Consider the following 17,696-nt stretch of genomic DNA (forward strand, 5'->3'; position numbering starts at 1 on the left):
GGCACTCTGATCTCTTGCCATATCATCACCTCCTCCCTCAGAGAACGAAGCCATTGCATGTTCTCCCTCGGTGGTGGTGGTGGTGGGGGGGNGGGGGGCTGGACCTTCAGAATGATAGTCTGTTTGAGGTTTGGATTCTAAATACAGAAAAAAAGATCCACAAAACAACAAACACCACACACAGACACACACACACAGACACACGCACACGCACACGCACACAGGTGACACTGGCCTGATGATCTGGGACTCTAGAGTGAAGTTAGGTCCTTTCCATCACGCTATTCTGTGCCACGTCCTGCTTTCCCTGCCTTGCTGTGCCTTGGCTTTGCGGTCTGCCACTCAGTGCAGGACTAAGGAGCAAGCAAGCATATACAAAGGAGGCATGCCAGGGCAACTAAATCCCAGGTTTGGGAGACACAGTCATGGCGGTGAAAACAAATCTATGTCGAAGCTTCCAGCAGACTCTAGACACCTTGATTAATCATAACTTGCTGCACATTATTTCCCTATAAACAAACTACAATGTTACTCATATAAACAGCTTTATCTTGACAGCTGCAAAATGTCAGGATTTAATGTAGAATGAGCAGAGACACACCATATGTTCCCACTCCAGGCCTGGAACACTCCAACACACAGCATTCTGCCTCACTCCAAACACGTGGTTACAAAAGAGACCTGGGCCTCTGCCTTGCCATGGCTGTCCCACGGCTTCTGAGTCCTCAGGCCCTGATTTCCTGAATGATAGTGGCTCAAAAACAACTCAAAGGAAGTCTCTTCTCCAAGGATGGGGAGCGATAAGCCAAGTGGGGCTGCAGTTGGGTTGTTATATATGTATTTTTTAAAGTAACTTAATAAATACAGGTGTACCACATGGAGAAACCCATGGTGATAGTGTAAACAAGAGGGAAAAGGCAATGTATTTCTGGTATCCTGCTAAGGAGGAAGTCTTCTAGCTTTGCCAATGCAAAGCTTATGAAGGAAGGCCCCCCATGGAAATGAACAGGTAAGGATCATGTTAAGCATAGAAAAAGGAAATAGAACTTAATGGAGTGAAAGTGAAAAGAGAGTCTGTACCCTGAGCGGGAATCTCACTCAGCCTTCTGTTGCTGCGACAAAATACCTGAGAGGGATTAGTTAAAGGAAAGAAAGGTTTCAGAGATTTTGGCTCATAGTCAGCTGGCTTCATTGTTACGTGGCTGCAGCAAAGCTGATCACAGCAGGAGATAGTAGAGCCTGCCCACTCTGCTCATAGTGGACAGGAAGCAGTGAGATAGGATGCGGTCAGACATGTTGTATCTCTTTCAAGGTAAACTGTCTAGTGACATACTTTCCTCCAACTAGACCATATTTCCCATGTCATCATACTATGGATCCATCAAAAGGTTGATATTGATTACAATATAGCCCCCAGCACCTAGTAAATCCCCCGCAAACCTACCATTTGGCAACACAAACCCCAATGTATGAGTCTCCAAATATATAACATACCTCAACTTCAAACCAGAACAAATGTTCTCTCTTGCCAGAGAGAAGGGAACAGAGTCCATCCCACATACAAGGGTGCACTTAGATAAGCAGTAAGATTTTGGGGGACAGAACTGTTTTTTCTCAATGTCTCTACTCTTCTGTTTAACATCTCTATGCTAAAAAGGTACGAAAACCAGAATCCAAGCCAGGCTTTTTCTTGTTTAATTAAAGTTATATTGAAAGCTCGCCATACTCATTTACTTACATGTTGTCCGTGTCTACTCTTACACTGTGGCCACAAAATGAGGAAGCTACCTCGATGTGAGGATACATTTTGATTGCCAACTTGTAACATTGAAAAATGCACAGGACACTAACAAAGTACACCTCTGGGTGTATTTGGGAAGGTGTTTCCAGAGATGAAAAGGTCATGTCTGTAGTGACCTCATGAATGCACTCTTCTACTGATGGAGTCCTAATATGAAGTATTCCTCTGAAGTGAAGTATAACAAGGGTCCCAGTTGAAGAAAGCTGGTCACCGGAGCCATGTCCAGAGAGCTCTGATGCCCTAGTCATCACTTATAATACCATTTCCTGATATTTACCCACTGTGATGTGAATTGCTCTATTCTGCCATGTTCTGCTCTGGCACAATGGACAAATATCTCTGAAACCATGAACATAGATCAGTTCCCCCATTTAACTTGTTTTAACTAACATAGAAAACTGGTATTGGAGAGCTACCTGACCATGTGGTTCTTAAATCTTTTGAGCTGGTGTATGGGAGGGATTTGGGGAAATTTGGAGAAACTTGGTAGAGAAATCATGGAATGCTATGAAGAGAGCTCAGTAGATTATTCTGGTAGGAACTCAGAAGATAAGACTGCTCTCAAGGAGTGTGGACAGTTAAAACCACGCTCATGAAGTTTCAGACAGGAACATACGCTCTACTGAGAGTTGAGCTAGAGGCTACATGTCACATTGTGCAAATAATCTGCCTACATTTGATCTATGATCCGAGATTGAGGCTAGTAGGACTGGATTAATTTATCTTTTGCTGGAAATTTTAAGACAGTCTTAGACGTTTTTAGCAAAGTTAATAACGGGAATCAGGAGCAAAAGGAGGAACAGAAACACTTGAAAGATATGATTTGGATAGAAAAAGAGAGTAAAGTTGTAAGAAGGAGAACATTATTGTCAAGGCAATTAATGCCATTAGCAAGGAACAAAGCACGTTGCCCTTGTATAGCAGGAAAGATTCCTCAAGGGCACATCACAGGGATTGGTTTGATACTATAGGACTAACCTTTTACACAGTCTTGCTTTTCTCCCATCTATTTTTCTTAGTTTTACTTCTGTTGCTGCTATAAGATACCCCCAATAAAAGCTATTTATGGCAGAAAAAAAGGTTAATTTAGCTCACAGTTCCAGGTTATAATCTATAGTTGTGGGGAAATCATCATGACAGGAGCCTGAGACAATTAGTCACATTGCATCCACAGTAAAATCAAAATCAGAAAGGAATGAATCAGTCTGTGCACGTTTGTGCTCAGCTTGCTTTTTTCCCACTCTTTTGTACTTCAGGGTCTCCTACCTAGGAAATGGTGACACCCACAGTGGACAAGTCTTCTTACTTTAGTTAATGTAATCAAGATAGCCAACCCCAAGATAATACCAGGCCAACCTGATACACACAGTTGCTCCAGTGCTTCAGATTATGTCAAGTTGGTAATTTAAACTAGCCATTGCAATAACCTATTCCCCTCTTGTTGAATAATATTTATTTTGCAGTATTGTTCATTTGAAATATGTAACTTGGTTTTGATTTTATAGATGCTCTCAGAATTTTGAGTCTCAGAGGAGACTTTGAAGTTGGTCTTTTAAACTACTTTGGAACTGTGACTATGAGGACTCTAAATGTGAAATGGAACTAATTCTCTCACTATAAGATGCACATTAACCCTTTTAAGGCCAGGAGTGGAATTTATTATTTAAGGAGGTGTGTTTGGGTATGAACCTAACACAGATGCCTAATTTGATCATTTACTAGTTTGATTTGATTCCTAGAATATTAGTAAAGTATATCTTTGATGTGGTGTGTCTATTAAGGCTTGATGGTCACACTTCATTGTAAACTTGATTGGATTTAGAATCAGCATGAGAGTGTTTCTAGAAAAATTTAACTGAAAAGGGAAGGCCCATCCTGAATGTGGACATCACTATGCTAGGCTGGGCAGTAATAAAGGAAGAAATGAAGTTGCTTCTTGACTGGATACAGTGTGGCCATTGGTCTCATACTCTTGCTACCATACCTGTATACTATATTCTCTTAAACTATAAGTCAGCAAAAACACTTCCTCCCTTAAGTTGTTTCTTTTCAGATATTTGGTCACAGTGAAAGAAAATTAATATAGACAGTATCTCAAGATCTGATTAGATCATCAATTTCTTATCTAATAAATAAATTAATCTCTCGATGGGGATTACAGTAATATCGTAGTGTTATTGTAAGGTAATAAAGGTAGGAGATGGGACCTAGTTGGAGAGAGAGAGTTATTAGAAACACATCCTTAGGGCTATATCTTACCTTAGCCTCTTCCATATTTCACACCTCTGCTTTCTGGCCATTGTGATGTAAGCTGTTCTCTGCCATGCCCCTTCAGGCCACAAAGGACTGACACCTCCAAAATTGTGAGCCCAGATAATTCATAATACTTGAGTTGTTTCTCTCAGGGGTATTTGGTCACAGTGATGATAAAATTAACATACATCCAGATCACAAGACCACAATAACTGTATCATCTGACCCTTGACTGAACAAGTGAATGTTTCACTTCCAACTTAGACGCTTAAGACATGTGTAAGGGTTTTTTTTTGCACCCCAACAGTTAATCCCCTTCTTTTGGCTCTAGACTCCTGATTTGATTTTAGGGTAATACTACCCATACTGCATTGAGTTGGTGAGAGTACAAACCCAGAGAGGGTGAGGTGGGCTGAAGTCACTGCCAGGCTTACTCCTATGACTTGCTACTGGAGTGGACAGAATTGATTTGTTCTGGGTAGTTGCTACCTGAAGAAACCATTACCATCTTCAGACCGAATAAATGTTACTATCAATCCCTTTTCTGAACTCCTAGCTATGCTGTGGGTATGTGAGATACCCAACCCTGGGTTGACCTTCTGGGTGTTTCTTTTGACTACAGGAGTGGTTGTTGTGTTGCTTGCAACCAGAGAACCCTAAGCAATGTCAACAGCCCCCTTGCCCCGGTCTCTGCTGCCCAGGAATCAGGGACAGACACATAGCTAGCTGCTTTACAGGTATGAAGGGTTCTTTGAAAAGTTGGTTAGATGGTGTTTTCTGCAGCAAACACGTGAAGGAATGTTTCATTAAAGTGGACACAAGTGTGAAAGGCTAAGTCAGACTTGTGAAGGAATGTTTCACTGAAATAGAAACAGGAGAGAGAATGTTCTGCTAAAGCAAGCACATGAAAGGACATGGGCTGAAGGAGTCTTTGCTAATGACAACACACATGTAATGGTCCCCCTTACATTGTGGAGTTGAGGTGCATTTATCGGGACTCTATCACCAAAAACCTTCTGGTGGTGTGCTGTAGTATTTTGCCTCGGTCGTTCTTGGACTCAGGCTGATTAGAGACACATACTGAGAGGCAAGACACATGGAGAACATGTGATATTTGGAGGGTATAAATAGGACTCCACAGAGTGATGGAGACAGAGCTTGGCCTGCTGGTACAGCTAGCTGTGCAACACTTGTGTGTCTTGAATCTTCACTGATCTTTGCTTCCTGAGAAAGAGGCACAGCTGAGAACTTCTTCTGGTATTCATACTGATTCCCCCCCCCCCTGCTAACTTGAGCTGAGGCTGAGGCCTGGCTGTCTCTGCTAGAGTGTCTGCTTTTGCTAACCTAACACTACCAAAATCAACTGCTGGTGTCTCTGTGAAGTATTGACTGGATTGAGGTGCTGCTAACCTGTGAGCTGAACTGATGATTTCCAGACAACACAGATGGGAGTTGCTCCAAAGAACCTTTCTAAAGAGGTTCACTCTTCCCCTCCCCCCAGATCCTTTCTTTTCCTCTACCTCTGGTGGATGGTGGGCTACAAGAGAGGTTATAGCATTTAAAAATCATCATTAAAAATAGGATTAAAAAAATAAAGTTACACAGGTATCTCTCAGCTAAGTCCTAACTGACCTGCATTTGTGTCCAGGGACAAACATCCCCCCTTGCCCCCAAATTCTTCTCCTGGTCTTGACATGACTGTAAATTTAAATAGTGGGTAAATGGTAATGCATAACTAAGCAGTCCTGGACAAGTCCTGCTCACCACAGACCTAGAATCCTTTTTACTCCAGTCTAGTTGCCAGATGTCTTAGTTATGGTTTTCTTGCTCTGAAGAGACACCATGATGAAGGCAACTCTTATAAATGGACAATATGTAATTGGGACTGGCTTATAGGTTCAGAGGTTCAGTTCATTATCATCGAAGCAAGAACATGGCCGCTTCCAGGCGGGCATGGCATAGAAGGAGCTGAGAGTTCTACACCATGATCTAACTGCAGCCAGGAGAAAACTGGCTCCCATCTGGCTAGAAGGAGGGTCACATTGCCCACTCTCACACTTTCTCCAACAAGGCCACACTTCCTAACAGTGCCACTCCCTGGGCCAAGCATATTCAAACCACCACATCAGAACTGTCTGAAGTCCGTTTCACAGAGACACCACCCTCCTCCTCATCTCTTTTGGCTGTCACCAGAGTCTCAGCCTTTTTCCTTCTCCAGATGTAAAACTTGGGGTTCATGAACTTTAAAGTTTGATAGTCTATGGGGATCATCTTTCCTTAGAATATCTTCCCTTCCCCAAGGAATGTTAAATTCCATAGTACTTGTGACATTGTGTATTGCAGGCCTATTTTTTCTCTAATATGCCATGAGTCTGTTATTATAGATATTTCAGAGTTTATGAAGGCCTTTGAGTGTTTGGGTGAACCCTGTATCTTCGCATTGCTGTTACTTGGATGGCTAAGTTATCTTCTTGGTCCTGTGCCTACAGACTCCTCACCCTCAGAATCAAGCAGTCCTTCCTGCTGATGCTCTGATTGTTTGCCCTGGCTATGTCTCTTGGCTTCTGTTCTTCATTCACTCAAGCTCAGGACTTGACTCCCACTCCCACATGCTGTTCCAGTCCTCTCCCGCAACCCCCTCAGTCTTGACCTTCTTACTTGCATCACCAAGGTCCTGGACCTGTTATTCTACTGTGACTGAAAGTTCTGCACTCAATCCCCAACTGCTCTTGGCTAGAACCCTGTTGGCTAACACTAGATAGGACATATTCCAATCTCAAAGCCCTTGAGGGAGACATAAACCTTCCAGATTGCTTCCTTGGGCTTCTTAGATATATCTTTCCTTCCATCTTACCCCACTCCTCCTCTCTCGTCCTTTTTTCATTTAACAGAACCTACACACAACACAATCTGGTCTTGAATTCTCAATTGTTCTGTTTCTGTCTCCCCAGTCTTGAAATTAACAGTGTTTATCAGGACAGCTAAAACTCAAATCCCAGGACTCCTGGCCCAGCTCATTCTCCTAAAATCCAGAACTCTTGCTGTTTCAGGACTACCGAGGAGAGATAAGCATTGTGAAGCTTGCTTTCCAGGCTTGTCTGGGAAGGAGATAAATTATTCTCTGTCCTGCTTCTGCTTACTGTCCACTTTCATGGTGGGCCAGTGCCTTTGAGTGCAAGATTCTGTTTGGATGTCAGAGTCAGTTTTGAGAGTGAACTCTCTTCAGTTTTCTTATGCCAGGAGAACTCTGAGAATGTGCAAAGCATCCCACAACTTAATCCCACTGTCTGGGTCAAGAAGGGATCTTGGTTCCTTTCCAGTTGGTAGAGTCTTCCAAAGAGCAGATTGTCCTAACTCAACTCTGCAAGCCCAAACAGAAGAACCTAATTGTGCCCAAATAAGGCTTTATCGTCAAGATAAAGATGTTGTTCAGAGCTTCTGAAGTCACATCTGAAAGTGATTGACAGATGTGGGTCCCTGCTGCCAGCAATTTCCCCAGGAGCCATGAAGCCCAAACAAATCTGGTGGGTGAGAGGGAATTCTGGAAAGAAGATGAACAAACATGTTGAAGTGGTCAGGACAGGCCTGCTCTGTTAAATAGACTGAATTGTTTCTAAAAGCCTTCAGAATGTCCCCGAAGGTCTGAAAATTCTGTTCCAGAAGCAATCTCTCCAAGCCTGCCTCTTATACCTGGAATATGCAAAATGTGCGTCTGAGCGCATACCTTGTATCTGGTGCTGGGTCTTGGTCTTTATGGTTGAATAAAATATGGCCTCAGGTCACCATCCTGTCCTCAGACAGCACAGTCTGTCTGAGGTAGGCAGCTCACCTCACTAGCTCTGTGAGGTTTCCATAATGGTGTCGATCAGGCAGTCAATGAGTTAGATATCATCTCTGATCCAGTCCTCTTTCCCAGATCTGTGTTCCCAGCACAGCAGGACACAGAGAACATATTTTTAGTTATCTGACTTTTTGTTGCTTTGTTTTGAAGATTTGACTTTAGAACTCAAAATACTCTTGATACCTGCGATGGCTATTCTCTGTTGTCAACTTGACTATGTCTGGAATGAGCTACAATGCAGAAATGGGATGTATAATGAAAGGAATTAAAGAAAACCATAGGTCCAGGTGTGGTGGTTGCACGCTTTTAATTCCAGAATTTAGGAGATCTATGAGTTCAAGGCCAGCCTGCTCTACAGGGCAAGTCCCATGACAGGCAAGTGTAGACATGAAAGGAAACCATTGGAAACAGAAAGCTTGTGAAGATGTAAACTCTTACTTCTCCAGCACCATGTCTGCCTGCACAGTGCCATGCTTCCCACCACGATGATAATGAACTAAGCCCCTGAAACTATAAGCCAGCCCCAATTAAATGTTTTCCTTCATAAGAGTTGCCTTGATCATGGTGCCTCTACAGAGCAATGAAACATTAATGCACAGTATCTAAAATGGAAACACATGAAGTAGCCTAAATTATTCTCTAGTCCTTCAGTCCAATTATTCCAGTCCAAGCAGGGCCTTCCCAATATGCAGAGTCAGAGATGAGAGTTGCTGTGAGATGTAGCTTCATTTTGAAGACAGCAATGGAATCATTCACCCCATGTCTCAAGAATGTGACATTTTTGTCTTAGGGTCACCCTATGCCCATACACCTGTGGGCATAGGGTGACCAGGAGAATACAGTGCAAATGTTAAGGATGCTGATTGGGAAACTTATCTCTAATCTTCCTCTCTAAGTTAATAGGCAATTGATGACAGTCTAATATAGTCCCACGGGGAAAAAGCTTGCTCTTGGGTGTCTGCTGGGAATTCTCAAAGATTTTATGGCTTTCCTGGTGCTGATATGGTTTGCAGGGGCAAGAGGTCCAAGCAATAGCATGGCTAACCCAATCCAAGAGTCCTTGCAAAGTCAATACCACTGTTTTAAAATTGTACAGTTCTATCACTCCTTGAAGCTGTCTGGCTTATCTAATCATGTTCTCTTTGATGTTTAGACCAGCATTTCATCTCAGAGAGAATGAAACCATTCCTTAATACATTGATAACTTTACTTCACAAGACATAAAGAACCTGAAAAATGGATAAGGTCCAAGAGAAGAAAAAAAGAGGAAGAGGAGGACCTGTTGTGCCAGGAATCATTCATGAACCCCCAAAGACCACCCAGAAACCGATTTTGATGTAATTGCACTAGGAAATCTTTATTACAGGCTCAAGCTTGGGCCCCCTGCCCACCCTGACACAGCAGAATGGGAAGGCATAGTCCTGAGCCTACTATTAGGCAAGTATTTATAGAGGCAAGAAGGGAGTGTCTAGCTGGTACACATTTTATGGGGGGGGGGTAGGGTGACATTATGGCCTTTAATATAATTGGCTAATGTTGGGTATCAAACCATAAACTTAGCTTCTGCTTTCCTCCTGTTTAGTAGTTGTTAGGAAGTGAAGTGTCAGAGGCAGGTTTGTAACCTGGAGGTGCAGATTTGCTGGGGGAATAACCTGGAAACTGGTGCTAGATGGAGGTCTTGTTGGGAGAATTAACCTGGAAACTGGTGCTAGGTGCTGGTCTGTCAGTTAACCTTAGGTCAGGTTCTCTAAGATGAAGTCTGAACCCAAAAGGTCTGGTCTCTCAGAGCCTCTTCTTTGTCTGAGGTTGTGTTCCTCTTGTTACAACTAATGAAGTGATCTCCAAGTGGAGTCAGATCACGTGACCTATGCCTTCTGCAAGGAAGAGAGCCTGTTTCTGTCAAGTGCATGTGTGCACCTGTGTTCATGTGTATACAGTAGAGATCACCTTTACCCAGCATGGCATGTAAGATGCTGTGATATTTCAAACCTTTCCCAGGAGTCTTCAGACTCCCTTTATTCCTGGTTTTTGGCCTTAATCAGTATTTCTCACCACTTTCAGCTATTTTTAATACTTCTATTTCAAATGCTTAATACCTTTATGGCATATGAAATTCAAAATAGATAACTTGTTGAAAAGTCAGTAATCCAGTCCTCTCCCCATCTCCCATTTCTTTTTAGGTGGCCATGGTGACGACTATAGCAATTCCTAGACTGTTCTGAAGCACAATTCTACTAGCAGCTCCCTTAGAGCCAGCTCTTCTGTTTGGCCCTGAAGGACAGATATTGTCACTTGTTCTCTTTATGTCTGAACAACATCTTTTAGCAAATCTATCTTTCTGGGCCCATGTTCTCCAAGAAAAGGCATGTCTTTCATTGCTTCAAGCCTCCCCAAACACTGATGTCCACTCTCCTCCATCCACTTCTCCATTCCTGTTCTCCAATTCGTGTTAAAGGACTCCAAAAGCCCTCTCCTTCTCTGTCCCCTCTGGTCTCTTAGTAATGCAGTAGCTGGCAATTTTCTCACAAGCTTCTCTCTGAAATGCTTCAGTCATCCTAGGCTCTGATGCCTCTGCCCAAGGATGCTACTTCCCCTCCCTGAGCATCTATCTCTGCCTCCACTGATTGCCTCCCTGCCTCTGTGCTTGGTCAGTCATGGAGAAAGAGTTCATTTCTCTTCTAACCCCTGCTCCTGGTCATTCACTCTCATCTTTTCTACAGCATAGCTCTGGAACTCTGCCCTGAATCCTTCTCTGAATTCTAGCCTTTTCTTCCAATTCTCCTGGATGCATAAATACCACATCGCTCACCTGGTGAGCTGAAATACAAGGGTGCTCAATCTAGGCAGTGATTTTCTTTTGATATTATCATCTCCCCTAGCCTTTAGCATAGTGCTTTGTGTGGTGGTTTGAAAAGGAATGACCCCCATTGATTCATATGTTTGAATGCTTGGCTATAGGGAGTGCCACTTGTTGGAGGAAATATATCACTGTGGAGGCAGGGGTGGGGAGGCTTTGAGGTCTTATTTGCTCAAGCTATGCTCATTACCACACACAGTCCCCTTCTGATACCCATGGGTCAACATGTAGAAATCTCAGCTCCTTTTCCAGCACCATGTCTGCCTGGACACTGCCATGCTTCCTGCCATGATGATAATGAACTAACCCTCTGAAATCGTAAGCAAGCCCCAATTAAATGTTTATTTGAGTTGGTGTGGACAGGATGTCTCTTCATATCAATAAAACCCTAAGACAGAATGTGTGTGTGTGTGTGTGTGTGTGTGTGTGTGTGTGTGTGTGACATGTGCATGTTTGTATGAGAGCATGTTTGTGAAAGACAGAGGTCAGCCTCTCCAGTCATTCCTCAGGCACTGTAAACCTTGCTTTTTAAGACTGGCCTGGAACTTACCAAATAGCTTAGCGTGGCTGGCCAGTGATCCCTTGATATACTCCTGCATCTGTTTTCCCTAAAGCTGTAATTGTAAACACATACAATCACATCTGGCTTTTTTTGGGTGGGGTTCTGGAGGTCGAACTCAGAACCTCATGCTACCATAGCAAACACATTTCTGACTGAGCTAGCTCCCTGGCTCTAGCAGTTAGCTTTTTAAAAAAGTTAGTCTGGGCTCTGCCTGAATTTCTAGAAGGCCTGCCTATACCTAGGATAAGCAGGTAGGAACCCTCTCCAGGTTCCTGGCTCATCAAGTCCCCTGCACTCTGTTTTTGTGCCCACAATTCTGCCTGCATTTCCAGAGGCCTGCTAGCACCAGGGACAACCAAATAGCTGAAGACCAGGATAAGAACACAATCAATAAGAACCAGGGCAATATGGCAGCACCAGAGACCAACTATACTACTACAGCAAACCCTAGATATTTTGACACAACTGAATCACAAGAAAATGACCTCAAATCCAATCTTATGAAGAAGATAGAGGTCTTTAAATGGAAATGAATAAATTTCTTAAAGAAACACAGAAAAATATAATCAAATGGGTGAAGAAAAGAAATAAGACTGTTTCAAACCTGAAAATAAAAATAGAAGCATAAAAGAAAACACACACTGAGGGAATCCTGGAGATAGAAAATCTAGGTAAGAGAACAGAATCTACAGATGCAAATATTACCAAGAGAATACAAGAGACAGAAGAGAGAATCTCAGACGTAGAAGATTCAGTCAAAGAAAATGTTAACTTGTAAAAGTTCTGACAGAAAACATCCAGGAAATTTGAAATGTATATGAAGAAAATATCTAATAAAAAAATAAAAAAGAAAGAAAGAAAAGATTAGAAGAAGAAGATTCCTAGCTTGAAAGCCCAGAAAACATCTTCAACAAAACCATAGAAGAAAATTTCCCTGAAGAAAGAGATGCCTACGAAAGTACAAGAAGCTTATAGCACACCAAATAGATTGGACCAAAAAAGAAAACTCTACTGCCACATTATCATCAAAACATTAAATATACAGGAAAAAGAAAGAAGATTAAAATCTGCAAGGGAAAGAGGCCAATAATATAAAAAGGCAGACCTATTAGAATTATACTCAACTTCTCAAGAGAGACTCTAAACGCCAGAAGGGCCTGGGAAGATGTTTTGAAGTCTGTAAGACATCACAGATGTACCAAACAAAACTTTCAATCACCATAGATGGAGAAAATAAGATAATCCATGATAAACAAAATTTAAACAGTATCTATCCACAAATCCAGCACCACAAAAGATACTAGAAGGTAAACTCCAACCCAATAAGGTTAATTACATCCAAGAAAACACGGGAAGTAAATAATTTTACACCAGCAAAACCAAAAGCAGGAAGCATAATCCCACCCAACAGAACTCTTACCACCACTATCATAAAATAACAGAAATTAACAATCATTGATTTTTAATATCTCTTAATATCAATAAACTCATCTTTCCAATAAAAAGACACAGACTATGAGAACTGGTGTGAAGATCCATTCTACTGCATATGAGAAATATACCTCAACATCAAAGATAGACATTACCTCAGAATGAAGAGCTGCAAAAAAGGTTTTTCAAGCAAAAGGACATGAGAAGCAAGCTTGAGTAGTAGTATTCTAATATTGAATAATGTAAACTTCCAAACAAAATTAATGAAGACATGGGAAATCCACCAAGATGATGTCTCATTTTTGAACATCTACACCCAAAACTCAGGGCAGCCACATTTGTAAAAGTAGCATTACTAAAGCTTAAATCACTCATTGAACCCTACACATTAATAGTGGGAGACTTCAACACTCCACTATCACTATTGATCGGGTCATCTTGACAGAAATTAATCAGAGAAATAAAGGAACTAATAGATGTTATGACTCAAATAGACCTAAAAGATATCTGGAAAACATTTCACCCAAACATAAAAGAATATACCTTCCTCTCAGAACCTCATGGAACCTTCTTGAAATTTACCATATACTCAGTCACAAAGCAAGTCTCAACAGTTACAAGAAAACTGAAATAACCCCTTGTATCTTTTCAGACCACCATGCATTAAAGCTGGACTTCAACAACAACAGAAACAAGAGAAAATCTACACACTCATAGAAACTGAACAACTCTCTCTACTCAATGACCAGTGGGTCAAAGAAGAATTAAAGAAATTAAAGACTTTCTAAAATTCAATGAAAATGAACCCACAATATACCTAAACTTATGAGACTCAATGAAAATAGTGCTATGAGGAAAGTTTGTAGTTCTAAGTGCCTTCATAAAGAAATTGGAGAGTTCTCATACTAGCAATTTAAAATTATACCTGAAAGCTCTACAGAAGAAGAAGAAAACAGGTAAGTTGCCCCCAGAATCCCAAGAGCCAGGTTCAAATATAATAAGAGAAGGAGGAAGAGGAGGAGGAGGAAGAGGAGGAAGAGGAGGAAGAGGAGGAGGAGGAGGAGGAGGAGGAGGAGGAGGAGGAGGAGAAGCAAACACACCCAAGAGGAGTAGATGGCAGGAAATAATCAAACTCAGGGCCAAAATCAATAAAATAGAAACAACAAGAACAATCAAAGAATCAATGGGAAAAAAAAGAGTTGGTTCCATGAGAAAAACCAACAAGATAGACAAACTCTTTGTCAAACTAACTAAAAGGTAGAGAGAGAGAGAATATTCAAATTAACAACATTAGAAATGAAAGGGGAGACAAGCCACAGACACTGAGGAAATCCAGAGAGTCACTAGGTTGTATTTCAAAAACCTGTACTCCACAAAATTGGAAAATCTAAATTAAATAAATGATTTTCTTAATAGATACCACTTAATCAAAGCTAAATCAAGATCAGGTAAACAATCTAAATAGACCTATAACCCCTAAGAAAATAGAAGCAATTATTAAAAGTCTCCCAACCAGAAAAAGCCTAGGGCCAGATAGTTTTAGTGTAGAATTCTACCAGAAATTCAGAAAATAGTTAATATCAATACTCCTCAAATTAATGCACAAAATAGAAACAGAAGGAACAGGGTCAAATTCATTTAATGAGGTCACAGTCACCCTGATACCTAAAGCACACAAAGACTTGAGCAGGAAAGAGAATGTCAAAATAATCTCTCTTATGAACACTGATGCAAAAATACTCAATTAAATACTCACAAATCAAATATAAGAACTCATCAAAAACATCATCCAACATGATAAAGTAGGCTTCATCTGAGAGGTACAGGGATAGCTCAACATACAACAATCCATCATGTAATCTACATGTAATAAACAAACTGAAATTATAAAAACAACCTGATCATCTTATTAGATTTTGAAAAGCCTTTGACAATGTCCAACACCTCTTCATGATGAAACTCTTGGAAAGATCAGGGATACAAGGCACATACCTAAACACAATGAAGGCAATAGACAACAAACTGATAGCCAACATGAAATTAAATAGAAAGGAAGTTAAGGCAATTCCACTAAATTCAGGCACAAGTAAAGGTTGTCCACTATTTACATATCTAGTCAATAGAGTACTTGAAAATTTATCTAGAGCAGTAAGAGAATTAAAGGAAATCAAGGGGATACAGATTCAAAGAAGTCAAAGTATTGCTATTTTCAGATGATAGGATAGTATACATAGTGACCCCAAAAATTCTGTAGGGAATTCCTACAGCCAATAAATGCTTCAACACCTATAGACACTTTATTTTTGACAAAGAAATACAATGGGGTAAAAAAAAAATCTTCAACAAATGATGTTATGTTGGTCTAGCTGGATGTTTGCATGTAGAAGAATGCAAGCAGATTCATATTTATCACTTTGCACAAAATTCCAGTCCAACTGGATCAAAGACCTCAGTAAAACTGGATACACTAAGACTGATAGAAGAGAAGAACATGGGGAATAACCTTGAACACATTAGCATTGGAGACAACTTCCTGATCAGGTGCTAGATCAACAATTAATAAATGGGAGCTTATGATGCTGAAAAGCTTCTGTAAGACAAAGAATACTGTCAAAGGAACAAAACAGCAGCTTATAGACTGGTAAAAGATTTTCATAAACTTCACATCTGACAGAGGCCTGACATATAGAGTATATAAACAACTCAAGAAACTAGACATCAACAAGCCAAATAATCCAGTTGAAAATGGGGCACAGATCTAAATAGAATTCTCAACAGAGGAATTTCCAATGGTTGAGAAGCACTTAGAGAAATGTTCAACATCCTTAGTCATCAGGGAAATGCAAATCAAAACAACTCTGAGATTGCATTTTACACCAGTCAGAATGGCTAAGATCAAAAACTCATGTGACAGCACATGCTGGCAGGGGTAGGGAGTAAGAGAACAGTCTTCCGTTGCTGGTGGAGTTCAAGCTTGTACAATCATTTTGGAAATCAATTTGGCTATTCCTTGGTGTCTCTGTTAGGGATTCATTGCTGCAAAAAGACACCATGAGAAGGCAACTTTTATAAAGTAAATCATTTCATTTGGCCTTGCTTGCATTTTCAGAAGTTAAGTCCACTATCATCATTGTGAGAAGCATGCCAACATGCAGACAGACTTAGTGCTGGAGGAACCAAGAATTCTGTATCCAGATTCGAAGGAAGCCAGCTAGAAGGAGACTTTCTTCTGCACTGGGTGGAACTTAAGCCCTAAAAGACCTCAAACCCTCCTACACAGTCCCTCCAACAAGGCCACACCTCCCAATAGGGCCACTTCCAATGGGCCAAGCATATTTACCCCACCACAATGAGAAAATTACCATTCCTGTGGATATACCCAAAAGATGTCCCACTATACCACAACGACACTTGCTCAACTGTGTCCTTAGCTGCTTTATGTTCATAATAGTCAGAAACTGGAAACAACCTAGACGTCCCTCAGCCAAATAATGAAGTAAATGTGGTACATTTACACAATGAAGTATTACTCAGCCATTAAAAACAATGCCATTATGAAATCTGTAGGCAAATGGATGGAACTACAAAAGATCACACCAAGTGAGGCAATCCAGACCTAGAAAGATCAGCATAACATGTACTTACTTATACGTGGATATTAGCCACAAAGTAAAGGATGACCATCTACAAACTACAGACCCAAAGAAACTAAGTAACAAGGAAGGTCCAAGGGGCAGGGAGACTTGAATCTCACCAAGAAGGGAAAATAGAATAGACATTGGGGGTGCATGGAGGGAGAGGACTTGGTGGGGTAAGGGGGTGAAGATAAGAACAGTAGGAATGAAATGGGGGAAGATGGAGGGAAAGATTACTGGGAGAAACCTGTTTTGAGCTGTGGAGAGGGTGGAAGACATCTCTGGGATGGGCTAGAAACCTAGGACAATGGAAACTTCCAGGAATCTGTGAGAATGACCCTAGCTAAAATTCCTAGAAATGAGGGAATTGGAACATGAACCAGCCATCTCCTGTAACCAGGCAAGACTTCCAATGGAGGATTGGAATATCAACCCAGCCAAAAACCTTAGACCCATAATTTGTCCTTCCTGATGTGCATGGATAAAAGATGGAGCAGAATTTGAGGAAAGGGCCAACCAATGACTCACCCAGCTTGAGATCCATGCCATGAGAAGGAGCCCACTCCTGACACTGTTAATGATATTTTGCTATACTTTCAGATAAGAGCCCATCATAACTGTCATCAGAGAGCCTTCATCCAGAAACTGATGGAAACGGATGCAGATACAGACAGTCAAACATTAAGTTGAGCTTGGGGAATCCTGTGAAAAAGGGAGACAAAGGATTGAAGGAACCAGATGGGTCAAGGACAACACAAGAAAACATACAGAATCAACCTGGGCCTTTAGGAGGTCATAGAGACTGAACTGACAACCAGATAGCATGCATGTGGTGGACCTAAACCCTCTGCACATATGTCACACTTGTGCAGCTGGATCTTCATACGAGACTCCTAAAGTGAGAAGAGGGGCTGTTTTTGAGTGCATTGTTTTCCCCATAACTGGGCTGCCTTGCCTAGTCTCAGTGGAATAAGATGCACCTAGTCCTACTGCAACTTAATATGCTAAGGCTGGTTGATAACCATGGGAGGCCTCCCTTTTTCTGTGGAGAAGGGAAGGAAAACTGGATGGGGGGTGGTGAGGTGAGGTAAGAGGGAGAGGCTAGGAGGAGAGGAGGGGAGGGAAGCTGTGATGGGGATGCAAATACATGAATACAGAAATTCTTGAGTTTCCCTCATACCCTCTCAACACCATCCTCACCCTCTCGTCTCTCTCACATCTCCAGCAAGCGAGTCCACAACACTCCCAGTTATGTAGCTTCTGTGGCATGTCCAAACCTTTGTGCACTTGTTAGGAGGGATATCAGCTTCCTCCTA

Source organism: Mus caroli, chromosome 6 (assembly GCF_900094665.2).
Source record: "Mus caroli chromosome 6, CAROLI_EIJ_v1.1, whole genome shotgun sequence".
In the NCBI taxonomy this organism is placed as follows: domain Eukaryota; kingdom Metazoa; phylum Chordata; class Mammalia; order Rodentia; family Muridae; genus Mus; species Mus caroli.